Raw genomic sequence first — 16,004 nt, forward strand, 5'->3', positions numbered from 1 at the left:
TAGTCCCTCTCTTGGTCTACTGAGGTTTGGTTTAGTTGTGTTCTAATTAAACAAAGTCCCTTGTTTGTAATCGTCCATATCTCTCATGTATTTATTTACTTTCCTTTGTTTGATTCCCTCCTGGATGGGTACTTGTTTTTTCTCGATCTTTTTCAGTGTTCTGTGATAGCGGTCCTCCTCTACTAAGGATTTGTATTGCTCTTTCAACCTCTTAATCTCTTCTAAGAGCTTCTCATGCTCTTCTTCTGTTCGTTCCAATACAATAGTTTGTAGAATGACCGCCTGTCTCGCATGGGCCTCTCTCCATTTCTCCATAAACTTTGGATCGTTCTGATATTCGGCTGGTTCATAGTAGAGTCTGAACCCTCTTGCCGTAATTTGTTTACTTTTATATTTCCTAAGGGTAGTTTTTGTCCAAAATACCTTAATCTCTTTCTCACAGAGCCTCTCCAGTTTCAGCTCCACCACTCTTGCTCCCACAGCCTTGTTCCTGATGGTTGAGGTAGCTGGGTTATCAAACAGATTCTCTGCATCGGCTCTTCCAGCTTCAATATCTTCCTCTAAATCACTACCACTGCCGGAACTGGACTCCTCCTCCAAACCTTCTATTGTAAAGTCTTCCTCCTCCTCCATGCCTCTGCCCCCACGTGCACACGCCATAAACACAGTCAATATAGTCAATAGATAGAATCAAAGAGGCTGGCACTGTGGGTAAAAGCCTTAGGGGGGGGGGGTTGGGTTTCCAACACGGTATTGGGGTGCAGGGTATAGCCTCTTGCATGCACAGATCAATGAACTAGGTAGATTATGTAATGAACAAAAGAAGAAAGCGATCCTGCACTGCTCCAAGGCTCTTCTTTATTGTAACTACGTCAGTTTAAATCTTCATCCATAAAACATACACGTTTCTCATAGACAGGCAAATGTAACTGACATACCCTGTTGAGGTCCTGGCTGTGGGGCAATGTGGGGGTGGCAGCGGGCCGCCTGACGACCGTTTCGCTCCAATGAGCTTCCTCTGAGGCTCCGTGCGCACAACACTTCCCATAACGGGGATCTTTATACTGGCAAGCCGTAGTTTCGTGTTCCGGGCACGTGACGCCGCTCCGCATCACTTCCTGTCCACGTCAAGCGCGGGCACGCGTACATACTGACGCGTGTCACGCGTACGTACCAACAGGAAGCCAATGCGTTCCACACTGGCTCGCACCAACTCCCGTCCGCGTCGTGGTCGCGTGCACGCGTACCACGTGACGCAAACAGGCGTATCTACGTATAGGGGAGAGAAAGTGCGTCCAGATACGATATCTGGGACTCAAGGAAAAACTATCCAAGTCCCAAATACTTCCACAAGATGGTGCTAAAAAACATGCAGGAGAGGACCAAATCTATATATGTCATTTAGAGCTACTGATAGTTTTGTAAAAACACATCTTTACTTCAACATTCGATTAAAAACTATTCACTAAAATATATATAGTTAAAGCTATATCATCAATAATGCATATATATGTATTTAATCGGTGTATTTTTCTTATCTTCCTTAATTCTTTTTGGGATCAAAAAATAGTTGGGTATATGGGGCGTAATCTATTGCATTCCTAGCACATAGTATCTACTTTATTAGTCCTTTTCTGGATGTTTCCGCACCAACGATATGTGTATAACCCCCACATTCTCCCATTTATCTATGCATTAATGTCTCTGTTAAAAACAATTCTTAAGGTATTATTGGACAACAAATAATAATAATAGAAAACTCAACTCTCATAGATTATGTATCCAGGAAACATTGCATATCTAAATGATCATTTAGGCCCAACGGTCCCATAGCATCACTATTCACTATCCACCTACTTTCTCTCCTCAATAAACACTGTTCTCTGTTGCCCCCCCCTGGTTGGGATTGGAACTACCTCTAGACCTGCATAAGATAAACATGTTGCATCCCAATCATGTTCTTTTCTACAGTGTTCAATCAGTCTACTGCAACCTCTTCCTGTCCTCACTGATTTAATATGTTCCTGAATGCGCTCTCTCATCTCTCTCGTTGTCATTCCAATGTAAAATCTATGGCAGGGGCACCAGATAATATAGACCACATATTTAGTTCTACAGGTTATAAAATCCTTGGTTCTATTCTCTATGGGTCCAACTTTCAAGTATTTTCCTGGTTGCATTTGTGGGCACAGTGAGCATCGGCCACATCTGTAATTTCCTTTTTGTTGCAGTTTCTCCAACCATGTAGATTCTTTGGGTGTTTTAAATTCTGATGGCATTAACCTATTGCCTAAGGTGGATGCTCTTTTAAAAGTTACTAGAGGGGGTTGCTTATATATTTCTCTTAGGACTGGATCTCTCTGGACCACCTTCCAATTCTTGAGGATACTTTGTTTTATTTCCTTGTGCATGGGGGTATAGTCAAAAGAGAAAGTCAGTCTATTCTCGTCACCTGCCTTTCCCTGTCCTCTTTTTTCTTTCTTTCTCATTATCAACTCCCTCCTATCTTTACTCCAAGCTCTTTCTAGGGCTTCTTCTAATAATTCTGGTTCATAACCTCTTTTCTCTAAATCCAGTTTCAGTTTGGTTGCTTGTTCCATAAAGTCCTTTTCCTGAGTGTTATTCCGTCTCAGTCTTGGGAACTGTCCATATGGGAGTGATTTGAAGGTGTGTTCCGGATGGTAGCTCTCCTTATGCAGTAAAAGATTGCCGCTAATCGGTTTCTTATAGCCTTTAGATAATACCTTCCCTTCCTTGATAAATAGCTCCAGGTCCAGATAGACGACTTTCTCCGTACTGTATTCATAAGTAAATTGCATATTTTCTTTTCCATCATTTAAATATTGATAGAATTTCTCCCAAGCAAGACGGGTCCCGGACCAGTACACCAGGATATCGTCGACAAATCTAGACCATCTCCCGAGGCAACCGCCATGTGGGACATCGGCGGCATACACGTACTTCTCATCCCACCAAGCCAAAAAAAGATTGGCATACGTGCATGACACCGACGTCCCCATGGCTGTGCCCGACTGTTGCCAATACCACCTTCCGTCAAAAGTAATGGCACATACATTAGACATTCACATAGGAAATCCGCGTAATTTACATCTTTGTTGGCTTTTAGGAGAAAAAACCTCACAGCTTCCACCCCTGCTTTATGGGGAATCCGATTGTACAGGCTGACCACGTCAACCGTCACAATTGCATCGCCGTCGCTCCAAGGTTCCCTTTCTATGCTTCTCAGCACATCCAGGGTGTCCTGTAGATAGGATGGCACCAGTCGGAGCAATGGCCTCAGGAGATGGTCCAGATACCTAGACAGTCTCTCGGCTAGAGATCCTATACCGGAGACTATCGGTCGTCCCGGTGGACTGGTCCAGGACTTGTGCACCTTAGGTAGATGGTACCATATTGGACGTTTGGGGAATTGTGGTATCAAATCATTCGCTAATTTTTCTGACAGGAAGCCTTTTTCTACCCCCCTCCTTAATAGTGATCTTAAACTTCCCATAAATCTTAGTGTGGGATTTCCCTTTAGGGGTTTGTAGGTCTCTTCATCTTGCAATTGCCTCATCACTTCTTCTTTGTATTGTTGTGATGTCATACCACCAACGCTCCACCTTTATCTGCCTTTTTCAACACTAAATTCGGTCTATCCTTGAACCACTTCAAAGCTCTCTCATCATCTCTACTCAAATTAGATTTTACTTCCTTATATTTCAAAGCCTTCAGATCACTCTCTATCTGATTCTGAAAAATGTCTATTGCTGATCCAGGTGCAACTGGAAACGGTCTTATCGACTTACATGCTCTAAACTCCTGTCTTTCTTTCTCCTGTGTTTGATCTGGTTCTTGTTCCTCGTGCTCATTACTTTCGGACCATAGTTCCTCCAGTGTTTTCAAAATTTCTCTATCCTCTGAGTTCCAATCTGTGCTTGGTATGAAACCTATGGGGCCTATTCTTTTCTGCTATTCTTTTTCTAAATGCTGGTTTAGCAGTCTTATTTTTTCAAAATGATTTCTAATGTTCATTCTCCTCACTCCCTTATATAGATCCACTTTAAAATTGCAAAAATCAAACTTTTGTGTGCAAGAAAAATTCAGACCCTTCCTTAAAAGGTTACAACACTCTATGGGTAGGGGCTCCTCACTTATATTTATAATTTCTAAGGGTTGTTCCTCCTGAAGAACTTCCTTTTCTTGGATCTCTGTTTGTCTTGATCCCATTCCCCTCGATCTCCCTTCCAACTGACTTGCTTCCCTCCTCTCTCTTTTGATCTTGCCCCTCCCCCTGCGTATCCTTTTCTTTGCTGGTCGTTTTTTGACTCCTTATTCTCCTTATTTTGTTGTTTTTGTAGTGTTCCTCCATTTTTGCCATTGGTCTCCTCTCCACTTGATTCAGTATCTGTTGTCCAGTATCCTCTCCTTGGTTTCTTCCCTAGTCCCTCTCTTGGTCTACTGAGGTTTGGTTTAGTTGTGTTCTAATTAAACAAAGTCCCTTGTTTGTAATCGTCCATATCTCTCATGTATTTATTTACTTTCCTTTGTTTGATTCCCTCCTGGATGGGTACTTGTTTTTTCTCGATCTTTTTCAGTGTTCTGTGATAGCGGTCCTCCTCTACTAAGGATTTGTATTGCTCTTTCAACCTCTTAATCTCTTCTAAGAGCTTCTCATGCTCTTCTTCTGTTCGTTCCAATACAATAGTTTGTAGAATGACCGCCTGTCTCGCATGGGCCTCTCTCCATTTCTCCATAAACTTTGAATCGTTCTGATATTCGGCTGGTTCATAGTAGAGTCTGAACCCTCTTGCCGTAATTTGTTTACTTTTATATTTCCTAAGGGTAGTTTTTGTCCAAAATACCTTAATCTCTTTCTCACAGAGCCTCTCCAGTTTCAGCTCCACCACTCTTGCTCCCACAGCCTTGTTCCTGATGGTTGAGGTAGCTGGGTTATCAAACAGATTCTCTGCATCGGCTCTTCCAGCTTCAATATCTTCCTCTAAATCACTACCACTGCCGGAACTGGACTCCTCCTCCAAACCTTCTATTGTAAAGTCTTCCTCCTCCTCCATGCCTCTGCCCCCACGTGCACACGCCATAAACACAGTCAATATAGTCAATAGATAGAATCAAAGAGGCTGGCACTGTGGGTAAAAGCCTTAGGGGGGGGGGGGGGGTTGGGTTTCCAACACGGTATTGGGGTGCAGGGTATAGCCTCTTGCATGCACAGATCAATGAACTAGGTAGATTATGTAATGAACAAAAGAAGAAAGCGATCCTGCACTGCTCCAAGGCTCTTCTTTATTGTAACTACGTCAGTTTAAATCTTCATCCATAAAACATACACGTTTCTCATAGACAGGCAAATGTAACTGACATACCCTGTTGAGGTCCTGGCTGTGGGGCAATGTGGGGGTGGCAGCGTGCCGCCTGACGACCGTTTCGCTCCAATGAGCTTCCTCTGAGGCTCCGTGCGCACAACACTTCCCATAACGGGGATCTTTATACTGGCAAGCCGTAGTTTCGTGTTCCGGGCACGTGACGCCGCTCCGCATCACTTCCTGTCCACGTCAAGCGCGGGCACGCGTACATACTGACGCGTGTCACGCGTACGTACCAACAGGAAGCCAATGCGTTCCACACTGGCTCGCACCAACTCCCGTCCGCGTCGTGGTCGCGTGCACACGTACCACGTGACGCAAACAGGCGTATCTACGTATAGGGGAGAGAAAGTGCGTCCAGATACGATATCTGGGACTCAAGGAAAAACTATCCAAGTCCCAAATACTTCCACAAGATGGTGCTAAAAAACATGCAGGAGAGGACCAAATCTATATATGTCATTTAGAGCTACTGATAGTTTTGTAAAAACACATCTTTACTTCAACATTTGATTAAAAACTATTCACTAAAATATATATAGTTAAAGCTATATCATCAATAATGCATATATATTTATTTAATCGGTGTATTTTTCTTATCTTCCTTAATTCTTTTTGGGATCAAAAAATAGTGGGGTATATGGGGCGTAATCTATTGCATTCCTAGCACATAGTATCTACTTTATTAGTCCTTTTCTGGATGTTTCCGCACCAACGATATGTGTATAACCCCCACATTCTCCCATTTATCTATGCATTAATGTCTCTGTTAAAAACAATTCTTAAGGTATTATTGGACAACAAATAATAATAATAGAAAACTCAACTCTCATAGATTATGGATCCAGGAAACATTGCATATCTAAATGATCATTTAGGCCCAACGGTCCCATAGCATCACTATTCACTATCCACCTACTTTCTCTCCTCAATAAACACTGTTCTCTGTTGCCCCCCCCTGGTTGGGATTGGAACTACCTCTAGACCTGCATAAGATAAACATGTTGCATCCCAATCATGTTCTTTTCTACAGTGTTCAATCAGTCTACTGCAACCTCTTCCTGTCCTCACTGATTTAATATGTTCCTGAATGCGCTCTCTCATCTCTCTCGTTGTCATTCCAATGTAAAATCTATGGCAGGGGCACCAGATAATATAGACCACATATTTAGTTCTACAGGTTATAAAATCCTTGGTTCTATTCTCTATGGGTCCAACTTTCAAGTATTTTCCTGGTTGCATTTGTGGGCACAGTGAGCATCGGCCACATCTGTAATTTCCTTTTTGTTGCAGTTTCTCCAACCATGTAGATTCTTTGGGTGTTTTAAATTCTGATGGCATTAACCTATTGCCTAAGGTGGATGCTCTTTTAAAAGTTACTAGAGGGGGTTGCTTATATATTTCTCTTAGGACTGGATCTCTCTGGACCACCTTCCAATTCTTGAGGATACTTTGTTTTATTTCCTTGTGCATGGGGGTATAGTCAAAAGAGAAAGTCAGTCTATTCTCGTCACCTGCCTTTCCCTGTCCTCTTTTTTCTTTCTTTCTCATTATCAACTCCCTCCTATCTTTACTCCAAGCTCTTTCTAGGGCTTCTTCTAATAATTCTGGTTCATAACCTCTTTTCTCTAAATCCAGTTTCAGTTTGGTTGCTTGTTCCATAAAGTCCTTTTCCTGAGTGTTATTCCGTCTCAGTCTTAGGAACTGTCCATATGGGAGTGATTTGAAGGTGTGTTCCGGATGGTAGCTCTCCTTATGCAGTAAAAGATTGCCGCTAATCGGTTTCTTATAGCCTTTAGATAATACCTTCCCTTCCTTGATAAATAGCTCCAGGTCCAGATAGACGACTTTCTCCGTACTGTATTCATAAGTAAATTGCATATTTTCTTTTCCATCATTTAATTATTGATAGAATTTCTCCCAAGCAAGACGGGTCCCGGACCAGTACACCAGGATATCGTCGACAAATCTAGACCATCTCCCGAGGCAACCGCCATGTGGGACATCGGCGGCATACACGTACTTCTCCTCCCACCAAGCCAAAAAAAGATTGGCATACGTGCATGACACCGACGTCCCCATGGCTGTGCCCGACTGTTGCCAATACCACCTTCCGTCAAAAGTAAAGGCATTGTGAGTAAGCACATACATTAGACATTCACATAGGAAATCCGCGTAATTTACATCTTTGTTGGCTTTTAGGAGGAAAAACCTCACAGCTTCCACCCCTGCTTTATGGGGAATCCGATTGTACAGGCTGACCACGTCAACCATCACAATTGCATCGCCGTCGCTCCAAGGTTCCCTTTCTATGCTTCTCAGCACATCCAGGGTGTCCTGTAGATAGGATGGCACCAGTCAGAGCAATGGCCTCAGGAGATGGTCCAGATACCTAGACAGTCTCTCGGCTAGAGATCCTATACCGGAGACTATCGGTCGTCCCGGTGGACTGGTCCGGGACTTGTGCACCTTAGGTAGATGGTACCATATTGGACGTTTGGGGAATTGTGGTATCAAATCATTCGCTAATTTTTCTGACAGGAAGCCTTTTTCTACCCCCCTCCTTAATAGTGATCTTAAACTTCCCATAAATCTTAGTGTGGGATTTCCCTTTAGGGGTTTGTAGGTCTCTTCATCTTGCAATTGCCTCATCGCTTCTTCTTTGTATTGTTGTGATGTCATACCACCAACGCTCCACCTTTATCTGCCTTTTTCAACACTAAATTCGGTCTATCCTTGAACCACTTCAAAGCTCTCTCATCATCTCTACTCAAATTAGATTTTACTTCCTTATATTTCAAAGCCTTCAGATCACTCTCTATCTGATTCTGAAAAATGTCTATTGCTGATCCAGGTGCAACTGGAAACGGTCTTATCGACTTACATGCTCTAAACTCCTGTCTTTCTTTCTCCTGTGTTTGATCTATCTATTGACAAATTATACACAAACTGACTGCACTAACTAGGAATGCAAGGAGCACTCCCCAAGAATTAACTATACTAAGATAGCAGTGGCTGACACTCCAGGTGAGTCCAGCAGGAACAAACCTCTATGAGCAGCGAAGCATTGTGGGACACACATAGTACTTATAGTACACGCCTCCAATGAATGTGGCCAGGCAATTTGCATGACAACGTATGCAAATTCCTCAGCAAGCACAAGCTGCAAAACTGACAGAAGGTCTTCTTTCCAGAGTCCTGCAGCATGCAGACCTGAATAATGATCAAAAGGCTGCCTGCCTGCGCAGGCAGCTGAGCGGATCGTTACAGTTATACTTCAGACTAGTTCCAGGGTGTCGAGACCACGGACCTCACACCTAAGACTATGGATACTGTGTACCATCATATTATACTTCAGACTAGTTCCAGGGTGTTGAGACCACGGACGTCACACCCAAGACTAGGCATTGTCTGATATCTGTTATGACCTATTGCATGTCTGACTATTCCTCTGCTTTCTGATTCGGTACCTACGACATATCTGATTACCTGTTGCCAACCCTGCCTGCCCTTGGTTACCGAATCAGCCTTCTTTCTCTGTACCTTGTCTGTCCGTGTGTTGCCGACCTGGCTAGCCCGACCTTGAGAGCTATCTCTCTCCATTGAGAGATTAGTCTCCAGACCTGCTCGTGACACCCACCTTCCAGGTGTCACTCAGCCACAGGTCCTTCCTGCTATCCAGCCTGGGGCTCCACCCCTTTGGATGTCTCAGGCTGCTGGAAGGTTTTGCACTTCCCAGAGGGAGGTATTTCCCATACTGCCAAGGACCACCTGCTCCTCGGGTGGTCCCACTCAAAGTCATTACTGTTGCACCAAACACTCACACTATCTAGGTGTCCAGAGGTTAGTTATACTTGGATTGTTGGTGATTCTGCAGATCATCAATAATCAGGTATATATCTGTATTCTTGGTGATACTGCAGATCACCAATAATCAGATTCTCTCTGTGTGCTGACACCGATCGTTACAGAACGGCAGACCAAAACCAAATGGACGCACTTAACAGCCGTCTTGTTGCACTCACCACTTCGGTGGAAAATTTCATCCAAGTGCTGGACAGTCATCAAACCCAGATCAATGCTTTGTCTGGATCTGCACAAGTCCTACAGACGGCTGTGAATATAGTGCGATCTCCTCCTGTGCCCGAAAGGTTTTCTGGTCACAGATCTGACTTTCAGAATTTTAGAAATCGAGTGTTATCGTACTTTGAGTTGAGGCCTAATTCATCAGGAACCGTGGCACAGAGAATCACATTTATTAAGACTCTGCTGTCAGGGGATTCCCAGACCTGGGCATATAGTCTCCAGACAGGGCATGAGGCCCTAACCTCGGTTGAGGAATTTTTTTAAAGCTATGGCTATAATTTATGATGATCCGGACATTGCCTGTACCGCTGAGCGGAAGCTCAAAGCTTTGCGGCAAAGCAAGGATCCGGTTGAAATTTACGCAGCTGAGTTCAGGAAATGGGCAGTTTCAGCTAGATGGGGGTCATTCACACTTCTGGACTGTTTTTTGTAAGGGTTGTCAGACGCGGTCTCTGATCTGATGCTGGGTCATCCTGAGCCGAAGTCTATTGATGAGGCCATTTCATTAGCAGTCAGGGTTGATCGTCGTCTACGCTACCAGAAACAGACTCGGAGTAGGAACAATGTGAGATATGTTTCCTACGCCTCTCCTCCACCTGTTTCACCACCGCCGGAACCAATGCAGATTGGTCGGTCAAAATTGTCCAGGGTGGAGCAGAATCGCAGAAAAACAGAACAGCTCTGTCTATACTGTGCAGAGGAGGTATTTCCCATACTGCCAAGGACCACCTGCTCCTCGGGTGGTCCCACTCAAAGTCATTACTGTTGCACCAACCACTCACACTATCTAGGTGTTCAGAGGTTAGTTATACTTGGATTGTTGGTGATTCTGCAGATCATCAATAATCAGGTATATATCTGTATTCTTGGTGATACTGCAGATCACCATTAATCAGATTCTCTCTGTGTGCTGACACCGATCGTTACACTTGGCAAAAATAAATTGATTCTGATTCTGATTGTGATGGTGTCATGCCATCCTGGGGATGACTTGTCTAAAAGCCGAGAGTCACACCGGACAAGCACTTCTGGCCACTCTGAAATCAGAGGTGGATCAGGGGCTCACCCCGCATCAACTGAAGATCAGAAAAGTGTTGTGTAAGAACAGAAGCAATCTGTTGGCAGTATTAAATTTGGGCAAGTTGATACATGTGCCTTGCATGGCACATGTTTTAAATCCTATTACAGAACGCTTTTGTGTGTAAGTACCCAGACATACAGGAGGTCCTCAAGCAGTCCAGGCAGGTGTGTGGCCATTTCAGGCGTTCCTACATGGCCATGGCGCACCTTACAGATGTTCAGCGGCAAAAGAACCTGCCAGTGAGGTGCTTGATTTGCGACAGCCCGACTCGCTGGAATTCAACCATGCTTCCTGCTAATGTTTGACAACCTGCTCCAACAAGAAAAAGTAATATATGAGTATCTGTACAAGCATTGTGCTAGGACAGGCCGTGCAGAGCTGGGGATTTTTTAGCCGCATTACTGGACTCTCATGAGCAATGCAGGCTTATCCATCCTTTTGAGGACGTGACAAACCTGGTGAGTTGAAGCAAAGGCCCCATCAGCGACATCATCCCATACGCTATCTTCCTGGAGTGTGGCCTGCGAAGAGTGGTGGATCAGGCCGTAGATGACCGTGACCAGGAAGAGGAAGAGTTTTGGGTGCCATCACCACCAGAACCTGCCTGGTCGTCGACACCTGCTGTACCTGCGGCAACGCAGAGAGTGGAGTCATCTAAGGAAGAAGAGTTAGCAGGCGCCCTAGGGGGCTTGTGACTGGGGGGAAAAACAGACCTTCCATGATGTCAGTAAGGAGGAGGAATGGAACATCCTTGTGAAAGTGGGGTCTTTCATGCTGTCCTGCCTGTTGAGGGACCCTGTATAAAAAGGCTTAAGGACAACGCCGGCAAGGACAGGAAGCTGTTCCGATGTGATTGGTGACATCGGACATGCACAGTTTTTTTAGTCTGATGCATTGCCACAGCCCTTCGGGATCCAGAGAACGCCTCGACAGACAGGTAGTGGACTAACTGCCTTAACTGTGGATATCGACACCCTGAGGAGCGAAAAACCCCAGGACTATTGGGCGTACAGGCTTGACCTGTGGCCAGAGCTGTCACAACTTGCCATTGAACTTCTGCCTTGCCCTGCCTCAAGCATCCTGTCAGAAAGTACCTTCAGCGCATCAGGTGGGATTGTCACTGACAAGAGAAGTCACTTTAGTTACCACAAAGTGTTGATTACCTGACCTTTATTAAGATGAATGAGGCATAGATCCCGGAGGGTTACTGCACGCAGGAAGACTTGTGAGGCAGTCCCCACACCGCTGCCTTTCCTTTTTGCACGGCAGATGGATACCTTGACTACCCACACAGCTGTCCTTCTTCGCCATTACTAACTAGGGTCCAAGAAGCAATGTAGGATAGCATTTTGTACAGGTTAATCCTGTGGGCCCACACTGAAGAATCAGTGTTTTTTGCTCACTTTACTATCATTGAACTACCTCAGCCCGACCATAGGGGCTGGAAAACCGCCATCGCCTGCACTCCCACAGACTTGCGCACAAGCACGGCCAAAACTATAGAAAGATTGCCACTGAGAGGACTAACATTTATGTCCTGAGGGTGTCAACTATTGACAATGTTCTTTGCGGTTGTTTGCGATACGTTAAACGGGGAGTTTGGTCTGTCAATGTGAAGCGGCCCCAGCCCTTACACTACCTGATCGCCATGTACACGACGCACTTTTTTTTTCATTTTTGTATGTGAAACTGTACCATCCATCATGTGCAGAGCCAAGTCTCTTGTCAGCCAGTATCACTGCAGCTGCAACATATATATATATATTTTTTCTCTTTTCTCCAAAAAACAATACTTTTTTCTTTTATAAAATGTATATGCCATGACAACATTGTTCTGGTCTCTGCACGATCATGTGCACAACCAAGTCAACGCCTCTCTTGTTAGTGTCACTTACCAGGATGCAACATTGTCTTGCAAAACTAAGCAAAACTAATGTATTTTTCTCAAATTAAATTTGTATGTGTAAACCTGCACCATCATGTGCAAAGCCAAGTCAGCGCATCTCTGGCACACAGTGTTGGGGCAAGGGTCCATCTGACACTGATACCTGGACTGCAAAGCACAGTCAGGGCAGGTATATTACCTAAACCGCACATTGGGTAAACTTGGTGACCGCTGGCAATCAGGGCCGGATTTGTACTTTTTACTGCCCTAGGCCAACTATAACTAGCCACCCCATGACCAACAGTACCCCCCCCCCCCCCCACAATGGTCAATCTCTGCCCCTGCCCCTCTATAAAGTGAAGTAGTGAAGCGGAAAACTTGTGTACCCATTTTTAGGTGCAAGGGTAGTTGTTTAACTTAGATCCCATAACTACCTGACTGATTCCTCAGTGTGATTAGAGCAGAGCACTGAACAATCTCCTTCTCCTTATTCCTAGTTTTGCACGTGATGCAACGGCCACATAAATGGATCTGGTCTCTGCAGTTTTCCATTGGCCTGAAGACTGTCTGACGAGAGCGTGTTCAGGCCAATGGAAAGCTGCACAGATCATATCTATTTGTGTGACAAGTCAGCCGTGTCACTAGAAAGGAGCGCATACTAGTTTAGGGGCAAGAACGTCACTTAATTTTTTATAGTATATGGCCCTAAATCCATCCGGCCCAGGCTGTTTATTCAGTTTAAGCTGTTTGATTGCCAGCTGGATTTCTGCCAGTGAGATTTCACGTTCTAGCAGTTCTCTAAAACCTGCAGGAAGGTCCGGAAAGGGAATTTCTGAAAGGAAACTAGATAACTGATCAGGGGAAGAGGGATCCGGGGAAATATAGAGTTTTTCCAGATTTTGGTGGAAAATATCTACTATTTTGTTTGGATTGGAGGAGGGTGGATCCTGCTCTGATTGTAAAGTAATAGGTTTGTGGGAAAGGTCAGACTGACGGAGACGTCTGGCCAAGAGTGTGTCTGGCTTATTGCCTTTAAGAAAAAATTTGAGTTTGGTGTTGGAAAGTTGCCTTTCAGCAGACTCGGTTAGCCCTAGATTAAGGGCAGTCTCTGCGCTTAAAAGTAAGCTTCTGTTTTTGGGGGTTGGATTGTTCTGAAAATTAGTATGTGTTTCTTAATAATCGGATTCAAGTTTTTGAAGTAGTTGCTGTTTCTATTTTTTGTGCTTAGAGGCCAATTGAATCAATATTCCCCTGATTACCACCTTATGGGCCTCCCATATGGTGAGATCAGAGAGTTCGTCGTCTGGGACATTCAATTCAAAGTACTCTGTTAATTTAGCTTTAATCAATTGAATTGTGTCCTCATTGGTTAGTAAATATTGATTCAATACCCATCTTATCGCGGAAGGGCGTTGAATCAAGGATGAGAAGGATATAATGTACATATCATGATCAGACCAGGGGGTAGGGTGAATAACAGCTGTTTTAACTAAAGGCAGCAATGATGAGGAGACCCAACAATGGTCGATCCGTGAGAAGGATGCATGGGGGTTGGAATAAAAGGTGAACCCTTTTTTAAGGGGGTTAAGCTCTCTCCACACATCAATTAAATTGAGGGATTGAAATGCGGCTATAATGTTATTCGTTTGTTTTTGTGATGAATCCGATGCAGGATTACCTGAAGGCTGCCTGTCCCAAAATGGGTTCAAGCAGTGGTTGGTATCCCATTGCATTGGGAGCATAGTATGACATTATAGAAATTGGTGCATCCTGAATTTTGCCAATTAAAAGGATATATCTGCCTTCAGGGTCCGCAATAGATTTAGAGAGCGTAACATTTGTGGAATTCCTGAAGGCGATTAATACCCTCCTTTTTTTAACCTGCGCACTTGCAAAGAACACCTGTCTGTAGTCTTTATGAAGAAAGTTTGACTCCTTGTTAGCAACCAGGTGTGTTTCCTGTATACATACAATGTCAATATTCAGCCTCTTAACCTTCCTGGCGGTAAGCCCGAGCTGAGCTCGGGCTATGCCGCCGGAAGGCACCGCTCAGGCCCCGCTGGGAGGATTTGCATAATTTTTTTTTTTGCTGCACGCAGCTAGCACTTTGCTAGCTGCGTGCAGTGCCCAATCGCCACCGCTACCCGCCGATCCGCCGCTATCCATCGCGCCACAGCCGCCCCCCCCCCAGACCCCGTGCGCTGCCTGGCCAATCAGTGCCAGGCAGCTCTATGGGGTGGATCGGAATCCCCTATGACGTCACGACGCCATGGCGACGGGGGAAGCCCTCCAGGAGATCCCGTTCTTTGAACGGGATCTCCTGATCACCGATCGCCGGCGGCGATCAGAGGGGCTGGGGGGATGCCGCTGAGCAGCGGCTATCATGTAGCGAGACTTTGTCTCGCTACATGAAAAAAAAAAAAAAATTTAAAAAGATTTGCTGCCCCCTGGCGATTTTTTAGCAAACCGCCAGGAGGGTTAAACTGTTGGAATGCTTTGGTTCTTTTTAGAGGAGAGTTAAGGCCCTGGGCATTAATGGAAGCAAATTTGATTGAGGGAATCATGGTGGTTTAAAGTTGTAAAAGCGTTGGGCTCTCCTCGTACCATGGGACAGAGGGAAAGGAAAGAGAAGAAACAACGACAAAGAAAAGAGAAGAGGAAAAAGAGTAAGCAGCAAGTAAGAGAAAACAAACGGTATAGAACTGACATAAGAGCTACCCTCAATCAAGTACGTAGACACCCTAGGGTGACTAGGTATCAGATTCCCTAGAAGGATCGCAATCTCAGTAAGGGAGTAAAAGGGAGGCATGAGCATAGTACGGGGCAATCAAGCTATGATTGAAATTATACCTGGGTCACAGTGTACATATCAAGAGCTGATTTAGACAGGGAGAAGAGAGGAGTGGGAAGGAGGGAGGAGGGGGCCAGTGACGGGGCCTCTAGACAAAGAGACCGGGGTATGGGCAAATGGATAGGGAGGGGAGAGGAAAACAGAAGGAAAAGAGGTAAAATAGGGCTCATCACTGTACACAGTAATTATAAGAAGTGAGGGGCACTCCACTAAATAAATAACAATTATATAAGAGATGTGTGGGATAGTATATTAATAGCTGAATTCACAACATTGGTGTGTGAACTATAAATAGGAGAAAATATGGAGGCACCATAACAATTGAGGCAATTTAAACAATAGCAGAAAGGATTCTATAACACAACCATTTGGAAATAACAAAATTTGCAGCAAACGAGATATGTATTAGCCCTGAGAATGATGAGATAGGGGTCTTATAATGGCATAGCCTTATCCTTTTAGGTCATATTTTGCCGGGAACAAGTAAGGGAGAGAGGGATGAGGGGCCCAGTGACGGGGTCTCAATGAAGGAGACCGAGGTATAGGCATCTGGCCAGGGTTGGGTAGGGTAAAGGAGGGGATAAAAGGTTTGGGTAATATACAGGCTAAATGCCAGGAACCTAGGCAAACTCTAGTTTACTTTGCATGAGCGAAAGATTAGTAATCTGACACAGGGTTCCGTTATACAAACATAGAGCTATGAGGTGCTTCTCTGTA

At 44.6% G+C, this 16,004-nt stretch overlaps 1 protein-coding gene across 15 annotated transcripts in view; it reads left to right on the plus strand.

The window, feature by feature from the left end:
* The window catches only part of FLRT1 (fibronectin leucine rich transmembrane protein 1), an 878,261-nt gene that overhangs the window by 817,802 nt on the left and 44,455 nt on the right, over positions 1-16,004 (plus strand). The window lies entirely within an intron of this gene.

The sequence above is a fragment of the Hyperolius riggenbachi genome, chromosome 11 (assembly GCF_040937935.1).
Source record: "Hyperolius riggenbachi isolate aHypRig1 chromosome 11, aHypRig1.pri, whole genome shotgun sequence".
Classification (NCBI taxonomy): Eukaryota; Metazoa; Chordata; class Amphibia; order Anura; family Hyperoliidae; genus Hyperolius; species Hyperolius riggenbachi.